The sequence below is a fragment of the Oryx dammah genome, unplaced genomic scaffold, assembly GCF_014754425.2.
Source record: "Oryx dammah isolate SB20612 unplaced genomic scaffold, SCBI_Odam_1.1 HiC_scaffold_25, whole genome shotgun sequence".
Lineage (NCBI taxonomy): Eukaryota > Metazoa > Chordata > Mammalia > Artiodactyla > Bovidae > Oryx > Oryx dammah.
In genome coordinates this window covers 68972105-68989609 of record NW_024070209.1, presented here as the reverse complement: position 1 = coordinate 68989609, position 17505 = coordinate 68972105, and positions in this window count along the sequence as shown.

Sequence of the window (17505 nt, the reverse complement as noted above, 5' to 3'; positions counted from 1 at the left end):
AAAAAAGAATTAAATGAGGACAACCTCAGAGGCCTCTGGGACAATGTTAAATGCCCCAACATTCGAATCATAGGAGTCCCAGAAGAAGAAGACAAAAAGAAAGACCATGAGAGAATACTTGAGGAGATAAGAGTTGAAAACTTCCCTAAAATGGGGAAGGAAACAGTCATCCAAGTCCAAGAAACCCAGAGAGTCCCAAACAGGATAAACCCAAGGCAAAACACCACAAGACATATATTAGTCAAATTAACAAAGATCAAACACAAAGACCAAATATTAAAAGCAGCAAGGGAAAAACAACAAATAACACACAAGGGGATTCCCATAAGGATAAGAGCTGATCTTTCAATGCAAACTCTTCAGGCCAAAAGGGAATGGCAGGACATACTTAAAGTGATGAAAGAAAATAACCTACAGCCCAGATTACTGTACCCAGCAAGGATCTCATTCAAATATGAAGGAAAAACCAAAAGCTTTACAGACAAGCAAAAGCTGAGAGAATTCAGCACCAACAAACCAGCTCTCCAACAAATGCTAAAGGGTCTTCTCTAGACAAGAAACACAGAAAGGGTGTATAAACTAGAATCCAAAACAACAAAGTAAATGGAAATGGGATCATACTTATCAATAATTACCTTAAATGTAAATGGGTTGAATGACCCAACCAAAAGACAAAGACTGGCTGAATGGATACAAAAACAAGACCCCTATATATGTTGTCTACAAGAGAACCACCTCAAAACAAGGGACACATACAGACTGAAAGTGAAGGGCTGGAAAAAGATATTCCATGCAAATAGAGACCAAAAGAAAGCAGGAATAGCAATACTCATATCAGATAAAATAGACTTTAAAATAAAGGCAGTGAAAAGAGACAAAGAAGGACACTACATAATGATCAAAGGATCAATCCAAGAAGAAAATATAACAACTATAAATATATATGCACCCAACACAGGAGCACCACAATATGTAAGGCAAATGCTAACAAGTATGAAAGGGGAAATTAACAATAACACAATAATAGTGAGAGACTTTAATACCCCACTCACACCTATGGATACATCAACTAAACAGAAAATTAACAAGGAAACACAAACTTTAAATGATACAATAGACCAGTTAGACCTAATTGATATCTATAGGACATTTCACCCCAAAACAATGAATTTCACCTTTTTCTCAAGTGCACATGGAAGCTTATCCAGGATAGATCACATCCTGCACCATAAATATAGCCTTGGTAAGTTCAAAAAAATTGAAATCATTCCAAGCTTCTTTTCTGACCACACTGCAGTAAGACTAGATGTCAATTACAGGAGAAAAACTATTAAAAATTCCAACATATGGAGGCTGAACAACACGCTGCTAGGTAACCAACAAATCACAGAAGAAATAAAAAAAAGAAATCAAAATATGCATAGAAATGAATGAAAATGAAACCACAACAACCCAAAACCTATGGGACACTGTAAAAGCAGTGCTAAGGGGAAGGTTCATAGCAATACAGGCTTACATCAAGAAACAAGAAAAAAAAAGTCAAATAAATAACCTAACTCTACACCTAAAGCAACTAGAAAAGGAAGAAATGAAGAACCTCGGGGTTAGTAGAAGGAAAGAAATCTTAAATATTAGGGCAGAAATAAATGCAAAAGAAACAAAAGAGACCATAGCAAAAATCAACAAAGCCAAAAGCTGGTTCTTTGAGAGGATAAATAAAATTGACAAACCATTAGCCAGACTCATCAAGAAACAAAGGAAGAAGAATCAAATCAATGAAATTAAAAATGAAAATGGAGACATCACAACAGACAACACAGAAATACAAAGGATCATAAGAGACTACTATTAGCAACTATACGCCAATAAAATGGACAACTTGGAAGAAATGGGCAAATTCTTAGAAAAGTACAACTTTCCAAAACTGAACCAGCAAGAAATAGAAAATCGTAACAGACCCATCACAAGTACGGAAATTGAAACTGTAATCAGAAATCTTCCAGCAAACAAAAGCCCAGGACCAGACGGGTTCACAGCTGAATTCTACCAAAAATTTAGAGAAGAACTAACACCTATCCTACTCAAACTCTTCCAGAGAATTGCAGAGGAAGGTAAACTTCCAAACTCATTCTATGAGGCCACCATCACCCTAATACCAAAACCAGATAAAGATGCCACAAAAAAAGAAAACTACAGGCCAATATCACTGATGAACATAGATGCAAAAATCCTTAACAAAATTCTAGAAAACAGAATTCAACAACATATTAAAAAGATCATACATCATGACCAAGTGGGCTTTATCCCAGGGATGCAAGGATTCTTCAATGTCTGCAAATCAATCAATGTAATATACCACATTAACAAATTGAAATATAAAAACCATATGATTATCTCAATAGATGCAGAGAAGGCCTTTGACAAAATTCAACATCCATTTATGATAAAAACCCTACAGAAAGCAGGAATAGAAGGAACATACCTCAACATAATAAAAGCTATATATGGCAAACCCTCAGCAACCATTATCCTCAATGGTGAAAATTTGAAAGCATTTCCCCTAAAGTCAGGAAAAAGACAAGCGTGCCCACTCTCACCACTACTATTCAACATAGTTTTGGAATTTTTCACCACAGCAATCAGAGCAGAAAAAGAAATAAAAGGAATCCATATTGGAAAAGAAGAGTAAAATTCTCACTGTTTGCAGATGACATGATCCTCTACACTAGAAAACCCTAAAGACTCCACCAGAAAATTACTAGAGCTAATCAATGAATATAGTTAAGTTGCAGGATATAAAATCAACACACAGAAATCCCCTGCATTCCTATACACTAACAATAAGAAAACAGAAAGAGAAATTAAGGAAACAAATCCATTCACCATTGCAATGACAAGAATAAAATACTTAGGAATATATCTACCTAAAGAAACTAAAGACCTATATATAGAAAACTATAAAACACTGATGAAAGAAATCAAAGAGGACACAAATAGATGGAGAAATATACCATGTTCATGGATTGGAAGAATCAATATCGTGAAAATGAGTATACTACCCAAAGCAATCTACAGATTCAATGCAATCCCTATCGAGCTACCAATGGTATTTTCACAGAGCTAGAACAAATAATTTCACAATTTGTATGGAAATACAAAAAACCTCGAATAGCCAAAGTAATCTTGAGAAAGAAGAATGGAACTGAAGGAATCAACCTGCCTGACTTCAGGCTATACTACAAAGCTACAGTCATCAAGACAGTATGGTACTGGCACAAAGACAGAAATATAGATCAGTGGAACAAAATAGAAAGCCCAGAAATAAATCCATGCACCTATGGACACCCTATATTTGACAAAGGAGGCAAGAATATACAACAGAGAAGAAACAATCTCTTTAACAAGAGGTGCTGGGAAAACTGGTCAACCACTTGTAACAGAATGAAACTAGAACACTTTCTAACACCACACAAAAAAAATAAACTCAAAAGGGATTAAAGATCTAAACGTTAAGACCAGAAACTATAAAACTTCTAGAGGAAAACATAAGCAAAACACTCTCTGACATAAATGACAGCTGGATCCTCTATGACCCACCTCCCAGAATATTGGAAATAAAAGCAAAAAATAAACAAATAGGGCCTAATTAAACTTAAAAGCTTCTGCACAACATAGGAAACTATAAGCAAGGTGAAAAGACAGCCTTCAGAATGGGAGACAATAATACCAAATCAAGCAACTGACAAAGAATTAATCTCAAAAATATACAAGCAATTCCTGCAGCTCAATTCCAGAAAAATAAATGACCCAATCAAAAAATGGGCCAAAGAACTCAACAGACATTTCTCCAAAGAAGACATACAGATGGCTAACAAACACATGAAAAGATGCTCAACATCACTCATTATTAGAGAAATGCAAATCAAAACCACAATGAGGTACCATTTCACGCCAGTCAGAATGGCTGCTATCCAAAAGTCTACAAACAAAAAATGTTGGAGAGGGTGTGGAGAAAAGGGATCCCTCTTACACTGTTGGTGGGAATGCAAACTAGTACAGCCACTATGGAGAACAGTGTGGAGATTCCTTAAAAAAACAGAAATAGAACCGCCATATGACCCAGCAATCCCACTGCTGGGCATACACACCAAGGGAACCAGAATTGAAAGAGACATGTGTACGGTAATGTTCATCACAGCACTGTTTATGGAAGCAACCTAGAGGTCCATCAGCAGAAGAATGGATAAGAAAGCTGTGGTACATATACACAATGGAATATTACTCAGACATTAAAAAGAATACATTTGAATCAGTTCTAATGAGGTGGATGAAACCAGAGCCTATTATACAGAGTGAAGTAAGCCAAAAAGAAAAACACCAATATAGTATACTAACGCATATATATGGAATTTAGAAAGATGGTAATGATAACTCTCTATGCGAGATAGCAAAAGAGACACAGATGTATAGAACAGTCTTTTGGACTCTGTGGGAGAGGGAGAGGGTGGGATGATTTGGGAGAATGGCGTTGAAACATTGAAACATGTATATTATCATATGTGAATCGGATCACTAGTCCAGGTTTAATGCATGAGACAGGGTGCTCGGGGCTGGTGCAATGGGATGACCCAGAGGAATGGGATGGGGAGGGGAGGGGGCGTTCAGGATGGGGAACACATGTACACCCATGGCGGACTCATGTCAATGTATGGCAAAACCACTACAATACTGTAAAGTAATTAGCCTCCAATTAAAATAAATAAATTTATATTTTTTAAAAAATGGATTAAAAAGAAGCAGCCTGAGTTGGCATCCAGGACACCTGTCCTTTATTAGTACTATGGAGTTTCACAAATCACCTAACCTCTTTGGACTGCAATTTCCTCCTCTGTCAAGAAAGCAACAACAATCCCCATCCTGCCTATTTCATAGGGTTTTTATAAGAATGAAATAAAAGGGCTTTAAAAAGTTCAAGAATGTTAAGTGTTTTCTACTAATATCAGTTTATACTTAAATAAGCCTATGAGGTAGGAAGAGATCTTAGGATCAGAAGGACAAAGCACATTGCCCAAGATTTTATAGCTAGTAAGTGTTCCAGCCAAGATTCAAACCCAAGCAGTATGAGGCCAGAGTCTGTGCTCTCAATCTTTCTGTCATGATATAGACTAAGAAAAACACTGATCTTCCACTCAAAACAAAACTTTCATGTTGTGATAATATATAGTATTGAGATTCAACATTATTTAACACTAGAAAAGAAAGTGAAAGTGTTAGTCACTCACTCGTGTCTGACTCTTTGTGACTCCGTGGACTGTAGCCCACCAGCCTTCTCTGTCCATGGGGATTCTCCAGCAAGAATGCTGACATGGGTTGCCATTTCCTTCTCCAGGGGATCTTCCCAACCCAGGGACTGAATCTGGGTCTTCCCCACTGAAGGCAGACTCTTTACCAACTGGTGGTTCAGAGGGTAGAGAATTCACCTGCAATGGAGGAGACCTAGGTTCGATCCCTGGGCTGGGAAGACCCCCAGAGGAGGGCATGGCAAACTCTAGTATCTCCACGGACAGAGAAGCCTGGTGGGCTACAGTCCATGGGGTCGCAAAGAGTCGGACACAACTGAGCAACTAAGCACAGCACAGCAACACAAGAACATCTATTAAAGAGGGGCAAGAAAAATGCTTCTTTTTATAACTATTATTTTTCTCTTTTAAGAATCATTTATTTCCTCTTTCACGAAAAAAAAAAAAAAACAGTCATAGGAAATGTTTCATTCCATAAAACTCCAGCTAATCAAAAGTTTCCTTGGCCAATTGCCCCAGCTGGGCAACTAGAAGACATTAAGACTTCAGGGAGCTCACAGTTCTAATATTCAACACAAATCTGATATTAAATTGCTCTAACATTTCACTGACTCAGAGACTGCTCTCTAACTAACAGTAGGTCCTGCCTCTGGGTGTCTCTCTTGTCTCACTGTAGACAAGACAATGGTGTGACCACCATCTTGGAGTGCAAAGTCAAGGGGGCCTTAAGAAGCATCATTATGAACAAAGTTAATGGAGGTAATGGAATTCCAGCTGAGTGATTTCAAATCCTAAAAGATGATGCTGTGAAAGTGTTGCACTCAATCTGCCATTAAATTTGGAAAACTCAGCACTGGCCACAGAACTGTGGAAAAGGTCAGTGTTCATTCCAATCCCAAAGAAAGGCAGTGCCAAAGAAAATTCAAACTACCACACAATTGCACTCATTTCACATGCTAGCAAAGTAATGCTCAAAATTCTCCAAGCCAGGCTTCAATAGTACAGAAACCGAGAACTTCTAGATATTCAAGCTGGATTTAGAAAAGGCAGAGAAACCAGAGATCAAATTGCCAACATCTGTTGGACCACAGAAAAAGCAAGAGAATTCCAGAAAAGCATGTACTTCAGCTTCACTGACTACACCAAAGCCTTTGCCTGTGTGGATCACAACAAATGGTGGAAAATTGTTAAAGAAACAGGAATACCAGCCCGCCTTACCTGCCTCCTGAGAAACCTGTTTGTAGGTCAAGAAGCAACAGTCAGAACTGTACATGGAACAACAGACTGGTTCAAAATTGGGAAAGCAGTATGTCAAGGCTGTATATTGTCATGCTGCGTATTTAACTTCTATGCAGAGTACATAATGCAAAATGCTGGGCTAGATGAAGCACAAGCTGGAATCAAGATTTCTGGGAGAAATATCAATAACCTCAGATATGCAGATGACATCACCCTAATGGCAGAAAGTGAAGAGAAACTAAAGAGCCTCTTGATGAAGGTGAAATAGCAGAGTGAAAAAGATGGCTTAAAACTCAACATTAAAAAAACTAAAATCGTGGCATCCAGTCCCATCACTTCATGGCAAATAGATGGAGAAACAGTGACAGACTTTATTTTCTTGGGCTCCAAAATCACTGCAGACGGTGATTGCAGCCATGAAATTAAGAGACATTTGCTCCTTGGAAGAAAAGTTATGACCAACCTAGACAGCATATTAAAAAACAGAGACATTACTTGGCTGACAAAGGTCCATCTAGTCAAAGCTATGGTTTTTCCAGTAGTCACATATGGATATGAGAGTTGGACCATATAGAAGGCTGAGTGCTGAAGAACCGTGCTGTTGGAGAAGACCCTTGAGAAGCCCTTGGACTGCAAGGAGATCCAACCAGTCAATCCTAAAGGAAATCAATCCTGAATATTCATTGGAAGGACTGATGTGAAGCTGAAACTCCAATACTTTGGCCACCTGATGCGAAGAGCCTACTCATTAGAAAAGACCCTGATGCTGGGAAAGATTGAATGCAGGAGGAGAGGGGGACAACAGAGGAAGAGATGGTTGAATGGCATCACCAACTTGATGGATATGAGTTTGAGAAAGCTCCAGGAGGTGGTGAAGGACAGGGAAGCCTGGCGTGCTGCAGCCACGAGGTCACAAAGTGACAGACATGGAGCGACTGAACAAGAAGTCAATTAGAATTGCACAGATATCCCCATGAAAAGTGAAAGTGAAGTCGCTCAGTCGTTTTCGACTCTTTGCGACCCCATGGACTGTAGTCTAGCAGGCTCCTCCAACAGCAGGATTTTCCAGGCAAGAGTACTGGAGTCGGTTGCCATTTCCTTCTCCAGGAGATCTTCTCTTGCATTGTAGGCAGATCCTTTACCGTCTGAGCCACCTAAAAGCAAAGCCTGAAATACGTGCTGGATGATGGCTCCAAGTGTTGCTGCTAGGAATTTTAAAACCATAAGAACACATACTCAGATACCCAGAAGCTGATAGGAAGAGGAAAATTTATAGGGTGGGGGATAATACATTGTTTTAAGGCCAAGAGTGACACCCAGTGGTCATGGCAATCACTCCAGGCTCTCCACATTCCCTTTTGTTCAGGGCACAAGAGAGTTTACTCCCAGACATTAAGCCGGGGCTGCCCTCCGGTGACATGTGCATGTAACATGTGCGTGTAAGGCTGAGGGGTGATTAGAATTAGGTGACAGTGGGTAAATTACCTAAACTCTGAAACACACAGATCCTCTGCCATGATGAGAGCTGAAAAGAGAGAGTTTCACAATCTCTAAAGCACTTTCACATTTGTGACCACATTTGGTCCTTATTTGAGCTGGTGGCTCAGAGGTTAAAGCATCTGCCTGCAATGTGGGAGACCTGGGTTCAATCCCTGGGTTGGGAAGATGCCCTGGAGAAGGAAATGGCAACCCACTCCAGTATTCTTGCCTGGAGAATCCCATGGACGGAGGAGCCTGGTGGGCTACAGTCCATGGGGTTGCAAAGAGTCGGACACGACTGAGCGCTTTCACTTTCACTTTGATCCTTATTACAAACTCACGAGGCAGGCAGAGCAAGCCATCACAGTCCCATTTTAAGGGAAGACTAAGCCACAGAGAAATTAACATATTTATGTACAAACCCAGGTTTCCTGGTCCTAAGGCAGGTGGTCATTCCTTAACATCACATCATCAGGACTTGGCCAGGGAAATTCCTTAGATGTGGGGGTCGCGATCTACAGTCCCACATCTGGAGCTCTAAATGCTAAGACATAGCCTCTGAGTGATACCAAAGTCTTTTAGTGAACAAATACTTCTGGTGCACACACTATGTCCCAGGCACTATATGTACAAAAACAAAGACAGTTCTGTCCTAAAGACATTTTTAATCTAGCCAAGGAAGCAGACAAACACAATGGGAAGGGATGAAATGGGATGGGGCTCAGGCACCTCTGTTCCAGACACATAGGAGGCCTTAGCCACCAGCAGCTTAACAAGGGCTCTCTCTGGGGCATCAAACCACCTCTTTCCAAAAACGATGGAAAATGAAGAAAATCTGCCTTCAACAAAATTAAGAAAGAGCCAAAATCCCAAAGCCTAGTGGAGGGGAGTAACTGTTATCTGAGCCAAGTCAAGGGAGGAGAAAGAGAACGCCTTTGGATCGTACAGTTCTGGTGAAATCTGCAAACATTACAAAAGGCCAAACCATCAACCATTAACTTGAGTAAAGAAGGAGAGGCATCTCAGAACTCTGCTCAACACCACGAAGGGAGAGGGGAAGCAGGAAACTAGACCAATTCAAAAATCTTCATAAAAACTAGCACTCCACGGGGCCAGGTAGCAAACAGCTATGCTATTTCTGATTGAAGACAGATGAAAAGAATTAAATGCTAAAATGCTATCCAAAAAAATCCTGTGATGATGCAGGATTTTATGATAAGTAAGCAGCAAACCTGCTTACTCTAAAAACAGGAATACTGGAAATGGAAAACGTGAAGCAGAGATACACTCCAGGGCAGGGAACAGGCAGTAGGGGAGAGAAGCTTGTCCTACAAACATGTAAAAGTATGGGATAGGTGTAACAAACGTCTTTTGATTGCATAGCTAAGCTCACAGGAAAGTAAGGGGGAAATCACAGGTCTGAAAATCCAAGTATGGGCTTCCCGAGTGACTCAGTGGTAAAGAATCTGCCTGCCAACGTAGGAGATACAGGTTTAATCCCTGGTCCAGGGCAACTAAGCCCTTGCACCAAAACTACTGATCCTGTGCTCTGGAGCCCAGAAGCCACAACTACCGAGCCCGTACACCTAGAACCTGTGTTTCACAACAGTAGAAGCCACCACAATGAGAAGCCCACACACCGAAGCTCAGAGTAGTGCCCCCACTCTCACAACTAGAGAAAAATCCACAAGGCAATGAAGACCCAGCACAGCCAAAATGAAAAAAATTATTTTTTAATAAATAAAAAAATATTTTTAAAATAAATAAATAAAAATGGAAGGCTAACTGAAAAGAGATTGATGAGAGAAACCTAGGCTTGCTCTGTATTCTCTACACAGATCTCAGAAGCCCTGTTTTAATAGTCCCATGGAAGATCCAAGACCAGGCACTGAGAAACCCAAGATGGAAGGCTGGAAGTGAGACTTCAGTACGTACCCAGGATCTCTGAAGAGCTACACCCTTGCAGAGGGGTAAGCTAGAGGGAAATGTTAATGTGAGAGCTGAAAGGGAAAACTGTCTGTCTCAGGCCATAGCACAGAGTTGGAAAAAAAGAAAGTTTTTTTCCGGGGAATTATAAATTCCCCTGGGAATTTATAAGCAGAAGTCTTCCCTCCCAGAGGAGGAACTTGAAAATATACTATCTATATGCAGGGAACCCCAGAGGGAAAATTAAATTTCAAGTGCTTCTTCGTAAAAAAATCACCCTGGGTGGGTCCCTGACAGGTGCAAATACAAAATTGCTCAAATCTCTCAGGATTCCCACAGTCTGCAAAATATGATCAAATCAAAATGACCAAAAACACAAAAACAAACCACCAGGAAAAAATGAACAAACAAAGCAAAGATTTAGATCCCAAGTGACTCAAATATTTAAATTATCAGAAAGAAAATATAAAATAAGTGAAAATAGAAGAGGACAAACGTTAACAAAAACACTTACCTAGTGATGTTCATGGCAGTTTTATTAATAATGGCGAAACCTGGAAACAACCCAAATGTTCATCCATAGGAGAATGGATAAACAAACTGTTTCGTACTCATCCAATGAAGTACTACTCAACAATAACAAGGAAATGAATTAAAGGAATTAACTACAACATGGATAAATCTCAAAAAGTTATGCTGGGAAAAAGAAGGCAGATGTAAAAGCCACAAGTAGGTAACTATACGATTCTACTTATACAAAGTTCAAAAAAGGGCAAAACTAATCTATGGGAGATAAAAATCAGAGGATTTCAGGGAGAAGAGGAAAATTAACTAGAAAGATACACAAGGGAACTTTCTGGAACTATGACAATATTGTACATGTTGACAATATTCTATATGTTGATTATGATAGAGTAGGAGAGAGGTTAGGATACACAATTGTAAAAATTCACTAAATTATACTGTTAAGATTTATACATTTTATTGTATATTAATTATATTGTGATAAAATATACATAAACATGTAATGAAAAGGGAAATGGGAATCATGTTCCAGCCTATTAAAAATGATGTAGAATATTTTTTAAAGATTCAGAAAGAAATTAGAAATAAAAATATAATCACTGAACTCAAAAACTGAACAGGTTCTGCTTAAAGCTGTGGCTTATATCAAACCAAGTGTTCTATCAGGAATATTCAAAAAGCAGGAGAACACATCTGTTATTTAAAAAGATGTTTCCAAACATCAGAGAGCTACCAAAACAGTCAGAACTTGAACCTAGACCTCAGAGAGAAAAGAAGTGTAGAGACGGGAATCAGAAAAACAGATGCTTTTTCCTCTCACACTATTTACTGGAAGTGACAACAAAGAAGCTAAGAAACTAAGCAAAGCTTCTGGTAGTCTTGAGAGTTAGTGAAATCAATAGTAGAGACAGGAACTCTGTAAAGTATTCCCAGGAGGGCACCTAGCAGAGGTATATCCTCAGAGTAAGAGTAATAGCCCTCACAAAGATCAAGTGAATTTCAAAATAGATTAAATCTTCACCTAGCACAATCGCCTGACTGAAGCAAAAGGAAATCACCTCTGGGGGAAGATACTATCCACAGCCTCAAATTATTTTCACTATTTTTCAAATACAATGTCTCTCATTCTTTGAAAAATGGGGCAAAGGTCCCAGAGGGCATCCAAGACAGCTGGCTACCACTTCAATGCCTACTTGGTTCCTCGAGCACCTTCACTGTGCTCAATAAGGTTAGGAAACTTACAATTCAAAAGTAGAAAGGGGGACTCTAAGTATAACAGGAATCATCTCATAAAATGGAGATGTTTTTCAGGAGAGAAAAATTTGACCCCTTATTTGGTTTTGTGGTAGTATCTCCAAAAATTCCAGATGACTGGATCACCTTCATGGACTGGGAGAGTGCCATTCCAGGAAAGAGGGGAAAGAAAGAGATTCCACTAAAAAGAGACTTGTTTCAACTACATTTCTCAGGGATAATTTTCCCATTCTCACTACCATAAGATAAATTTGTACAATCTTTATTTCTCACAATGCTCTCCTTCAGGAATAAAGTGCCTGATTATCTTAGAGGGAGGTAGGACTATAGTCCAGCAGTTACAACTAAACATATCATATTAGGAATACAGAAACTGCTAAATGAACCAAATTGTTGTTATTGTTTAGTTGCTAAGCTGTGTCTGACTCTTTGTGACCCCATGGACTGTAACCCACCAGGCTCCTCTGTCCATGGGATTTCCCAAGCAAAAATACTGGAGTGGGTTGCCACTTCCTTCTCCAGGGGATCTTCCTGACTCAGGGATCAACCTGCATCTCGTGCAGGGGCAGGAGGATTCTTTGGCACTGAGCCACCATATTCAAGATCAAAATTGTGCAAAAGGTTTAAGAATTCACTGCCAAAACAGTATTTTTTTTAAAAGTCTGTGCACAAACCAAGAGTTTTGTACTCTTGTACATATCAACAAATTATATCTTCCTTAAAAATGGATATTCAGGTAGAAACTTGCCTAGGAAATGTTTGCAAAATCTAATTTTACTATCTGCTGCTGCTACTGCTGCTAAGTCACTTCAGTCGTGTCCGACTCTGTGTGACCCCACAGATGGCAGCCCACAAGGCTCCCTCATCCCTGGGATTCTCCAGGCAAGAACACTGGAGTGGGCTGCCATTTCTTTTTCCAATGCATGAAAGTGAAAAGTGAAAGGGAAGTCACTCAGTCGTGTCCGACTCTTCGCGACCCCATGGACTGCAGCCTACCAGACTCCTCTGTCCATGGGTTTTGCCAGGCAAGAGTACTGGAGTGGAGTGCCATCTAATTTTACTATCTACAACTACTATTAACCTACCCAAAGGCTTGTATTATGACATGTCTCCATTCTTGTGATTTGTATATATTTCTAAATTTGCTGAATTGCCCTTAATTTTCTCATGCATAGTTCCTCCCTTGAGTTTTTTTAAGTTGCTACATAAAACTTGCTTTTATTTAATACTGATGTCAGTATCTCAACTGCTACAAAATCATGTATTTTTATACTATAAATACTCTAGTACCTGGTTTCCTTTGATGATTATTCCAGTTATTAAGATAAGCCTTCAATATTTTGCTTTTTGATGCTGCAGCTGAGACCCTGTAAATCACATTTCTGCCTTACCAGCTGGCTTCCTGTTGAGCTCTGCCAATAGGAGGTGCCAGAGGCAGAGTACAAGGATGCAGGAGGAAGAAGGGAGTTTCTCCTGTTGGTTTCTTGTCTGTTTCTTGTTCCTGTGAGCATCACCTTAGCAACACATCTTCATTCAGGCAGCAGGAGTTCTTTCTCACAGCAGCAGCTGCATTAGGTTTGCAGTTTCTCAGCTGCAGCAGAACAAGACTCACTGCATACCCTCAAAAACACCAGCATCAGCCAGCTGGGCCCCCTCCTCAGAGGTCTAGATCCAAAACTCATAAGGGCCTACCTCTCTGGTCCACTAGGAGGAGATGAGCAACACCCTCTCTCCAGTGGCCTACACTTTAGCTTCAGGAGACCCCTCCTCTAAGTGTGCAAATTTTAGTAATTTTAGCTTCTTACCTTTGCTCCCCCAGCTTTAGGGATGGTGTCTGCACTTGCTACCTCTGGAACAGCCCTCATTTTTGGTTTCTTTTCAGAAAGCTAGGCAACAAATTTATACCTGATTAACAATTCTTCCGTTACAATTCTCCATGTTAAAGTAACTGGTATCTCTCTCCAATCAATTAGGTCTTTTCTGACTTTCTCTTCACTGTTGTATAATTGAAGGAATGCAACTTTGCACATAATTTGATAGGCCTGGACCACATATTTCATTTTGGAGTGCTATATTAAATGGTACTTTTAAAATGAAATAAGAATTGAAGGATTCATTATTGTTAAGATGTCAGTTCTCCCCAAACTCATCTATAGGTTCAATACAATCCAGACCAAAATCCTAGGTTTTTTTTCTAGCAAGCTGATCCTAAAATTTATATAGAAAGGCACAAGGAATCAAATTAAACAAAACAATTTTGAAAAGGAAGAACAAAATTGGAGAGCCCACACTGCCTGTTTTCAAAACAATATAAAGCTATATGATCAAATAGCTTGGTATCAGAGAAAGAAAAGACATACAGATGAGTGGAACAAAACAGGTAAGAGACCCACACATATATGATTAACTGATTTTCAACAAAGTATCAATGCAATTCAACAGAGAAAAGACAACAGTTTTCAGCAAACGGTGCTGGAGCAATTAGACAACCATATTAAAAAGTAACATGGAAAAGTCCAGCCCGGATCTGACATAATATACAATTTCAGATAAATAAACATTAAGAATTTTTATTATCAACTATCTTTACTAGAAGACTCTCAAAGAGTATTTCAAGAAGAAGAAACCATTGCAAAAAGAAAAAGTGAGAAAAGAAATTGATAAATGTGTGTAAATCTATAAAAATATGCAATATCTGTGTAAAAAGCAGTAATAGCTAGTTTTGGGAGTTTTAAAATGATTTTTAAAAAATACTACATAAAACATCTAACATAGGAAAGGGCAATTGGGGTTGAGGTAAAATAATATATCTTTGCATATTTCAGGAAAATCTTTAACATACTTAATCATTTTCCATTTTAAGCTAAATATAATTAAAATATGAAGAGCAACAATTAAAAAAACTAAATGAGTAAAAACAAAAATAAAATTATATAACTTCCAAAACAGTACAGACAAAATTGAATCCAACTAAAAGTAAATAAATCCTAAGATTGCTAAGAAATGCACTGAAAATATGGGCAAACAGCAAGCCCCAAAATTATATATAAATATAATATAAAAAAATAGTGACTATAAAAAAGAAAAACTGATTACACTCAAAAAGACTGTCATTTTGGATAACAAACAAAATCCAACTATGTGCCACTTATAAGAGATATACCTAAAAGATGACACACAGTAGTTGAAAATAAAAGACTGAGAAAGATGTACCATGCACACATTAAATGATAGAACTGAAAGATAGCTCTCTAGTAATATCAGACAAAATATAATTGGACAGAAAACATTGTTAAAGATAAAGAAGGCCACTATCTAGTGGTAAAAGTTCAATTCTCAAGAAGATATAGCTATTCTACATTTTCATGCAAATAATAACCTATCTACAAAACATATCAAGCAAAAATTGACTGATTATCACAATAAAAATCTTTTAATGTACCTTTCTCAGTTACTGAAAAGATCAAAAACTCAAATACTAATAAAGCTATAGAAGATTTTGAACAATACATTAAGAAGCTTGACCTAATGGACTGTTGTAGAACCCTTCCCCCAACCATTAAAGAATATGCATTTTTCTCAATCTGTTGTTGAACTATTATAAAAAACTGACCATGAATTGACAGTAGGAGACCACAAAGCATGTATCTATAAAGTTCAAGGAATATATACAAAATAGTTCATATTTTCTGATCACAATGCAATTAATTCAGAAAAACCAAAAATGAACAAAAACACTTTTATTTTCACATTAAAAATGCACATTACCAAAGAGAGTAGTTGATATCTCCAGTGGTGCTCAAATTTAGAGGCAAAAATAACTAGACATCTGAGAGTTATAACAGCCTCAGAAGAAAATCAACAAACTGAAGAAACATATACCCATCTGAAACAGAGCAGAGCAGATGAACCAAGGTTTGTTTGTTTAATAAGCATTAAAAGTATAACTAATAAACAAAATATTAATAATGAAAAACAGAAATTACTTTTTGAAAACAAAGTAGAACTATTAGATTTGGTGACTATAATTGTTGAAATTAAAAAATCACAATAAAGGAATAAATAGAAGGATGGATTCAACTAAAAAAATGAATTGGTGAATTTTAAAATTAGATTGATAAACTGCCCCAAAATCAAGCACGAAAAAAATTAAATATATAGAAGACTTTAAAATATATATATATCTACCATGGGAATTGTCTGGTGGTCCAGTGGTTAGGACTCTGCATCCACTGCAGGGGACCGAGGTTTTGATCCCTAGTCAGAGAACTAAGATTCTGCAAGACTGGTGGCACAGCCCAAAATAAAAAAATAAATTATCTACCAAATAGTGGTAGAAGCCAAACATCAAGAAAGTAGGGGCTCCAGAAGAAAAAAAAAAAGAGAAACTATTTGAAGCAAAAAGCAAAAATAAATTTCCTATAATGAGAGAAAATTAACAAGTTTGAAAGGGTTCGAGGACCAGCAAACATGATAGTCATACATAAGAGTATCAAAATACGGAGAAATAGATAAATTAACATTTGCTATTAGAGATTTTAATATATGCCTCTCAGAAGCTCGTAAATCAAGCCAGACAAAAATAAGCAAAGATATTGAAGATTAGGACAACACAATTAATAAACCTGGACTATCAATAGAATGACTCTATGCCCCAATTTGTCCCCAGACAGTACTGGGTTAATGCCTATTACCCTGGATAATTATTAATAGTATCTCTCTCCAATTTGTCATAGTTAGGACAACAAATTATAGACCATGCTGGCTATGTATTTAGAACTTTACACTCAACAATAGAAAATTTTAGCATACATGTAACATTTACAAAAACAGATTTTGTATTAGGCCATAAAAGAAACCTCTATAAATTCATTCATTTAATCATTCTTTCATTCAAGAAATATTTGTTGAGCACCTAACATGTGTCTTGGCATTTTTCTAGCCCTGAGAATACAGCCACAGTGCTAGCTACATGGCACAAGTTCTCAGGCAACCATTCACATAGTGATCTAACAGAAATACAGCCAGGAATGCCATATAGAACCACTCCAATGCTTGGTGATCTATCAGAATGGCTACCTAGGAGTTTTACAATGCACAGACCACATGCCATAAGTGACAGTCTTGGGTATAACAGTGAACAAAACAAAAATCCTGTCCTACTGGAGCTTGTATTCTAATAGAGACAGAAAAAGAACAAAATACGGAAAGTGTTTAGTATTAAAGAAGGTGTAAGTGATATAAACAAGAATAAAGTAGACAATGAAGATAGGGGTACCAGAAGTCAGGGCTGAGGAAAGAGTAGTAATTTTAAATAGAGTGCTCAGGTCTACTAAGAAGGTGACATTATAGCAAAGATTTAAATGAGGAAAAAGTGAACCACAGGGATATCTGGGGAAAAGCATATTAGGCAAAGGGAACAACCACTGCAAAGGCTCAGTCATAGGAACTTTCCTGGCACATTTCAGGGAAAGCAACGAAGCCAGTGTGGATGAGTTCAGAGAAGAAGGAAAGCTTAGGTGATGAAGGGAGGAACGTAAAATTGGCCAAATGGTATTGAGTCTTATTGGCCACTGTATGGACACTAGCCTCTACAGTGAAAGAAACTGGAAGACCTCTGATGCTGCTGCTGCTAAGTCGCATCAGTCATGTCTGACTCTGTGTGACCCCATAGATGGCAGCCCACAAGGCTCCCCCATCCCTGGGATTCTCCAGGCAAGAACACTGGAGTGGGTTGCCATTTCCTTCTCCAATGCATGACAGTGAAAAGTGAAAGTGAAGT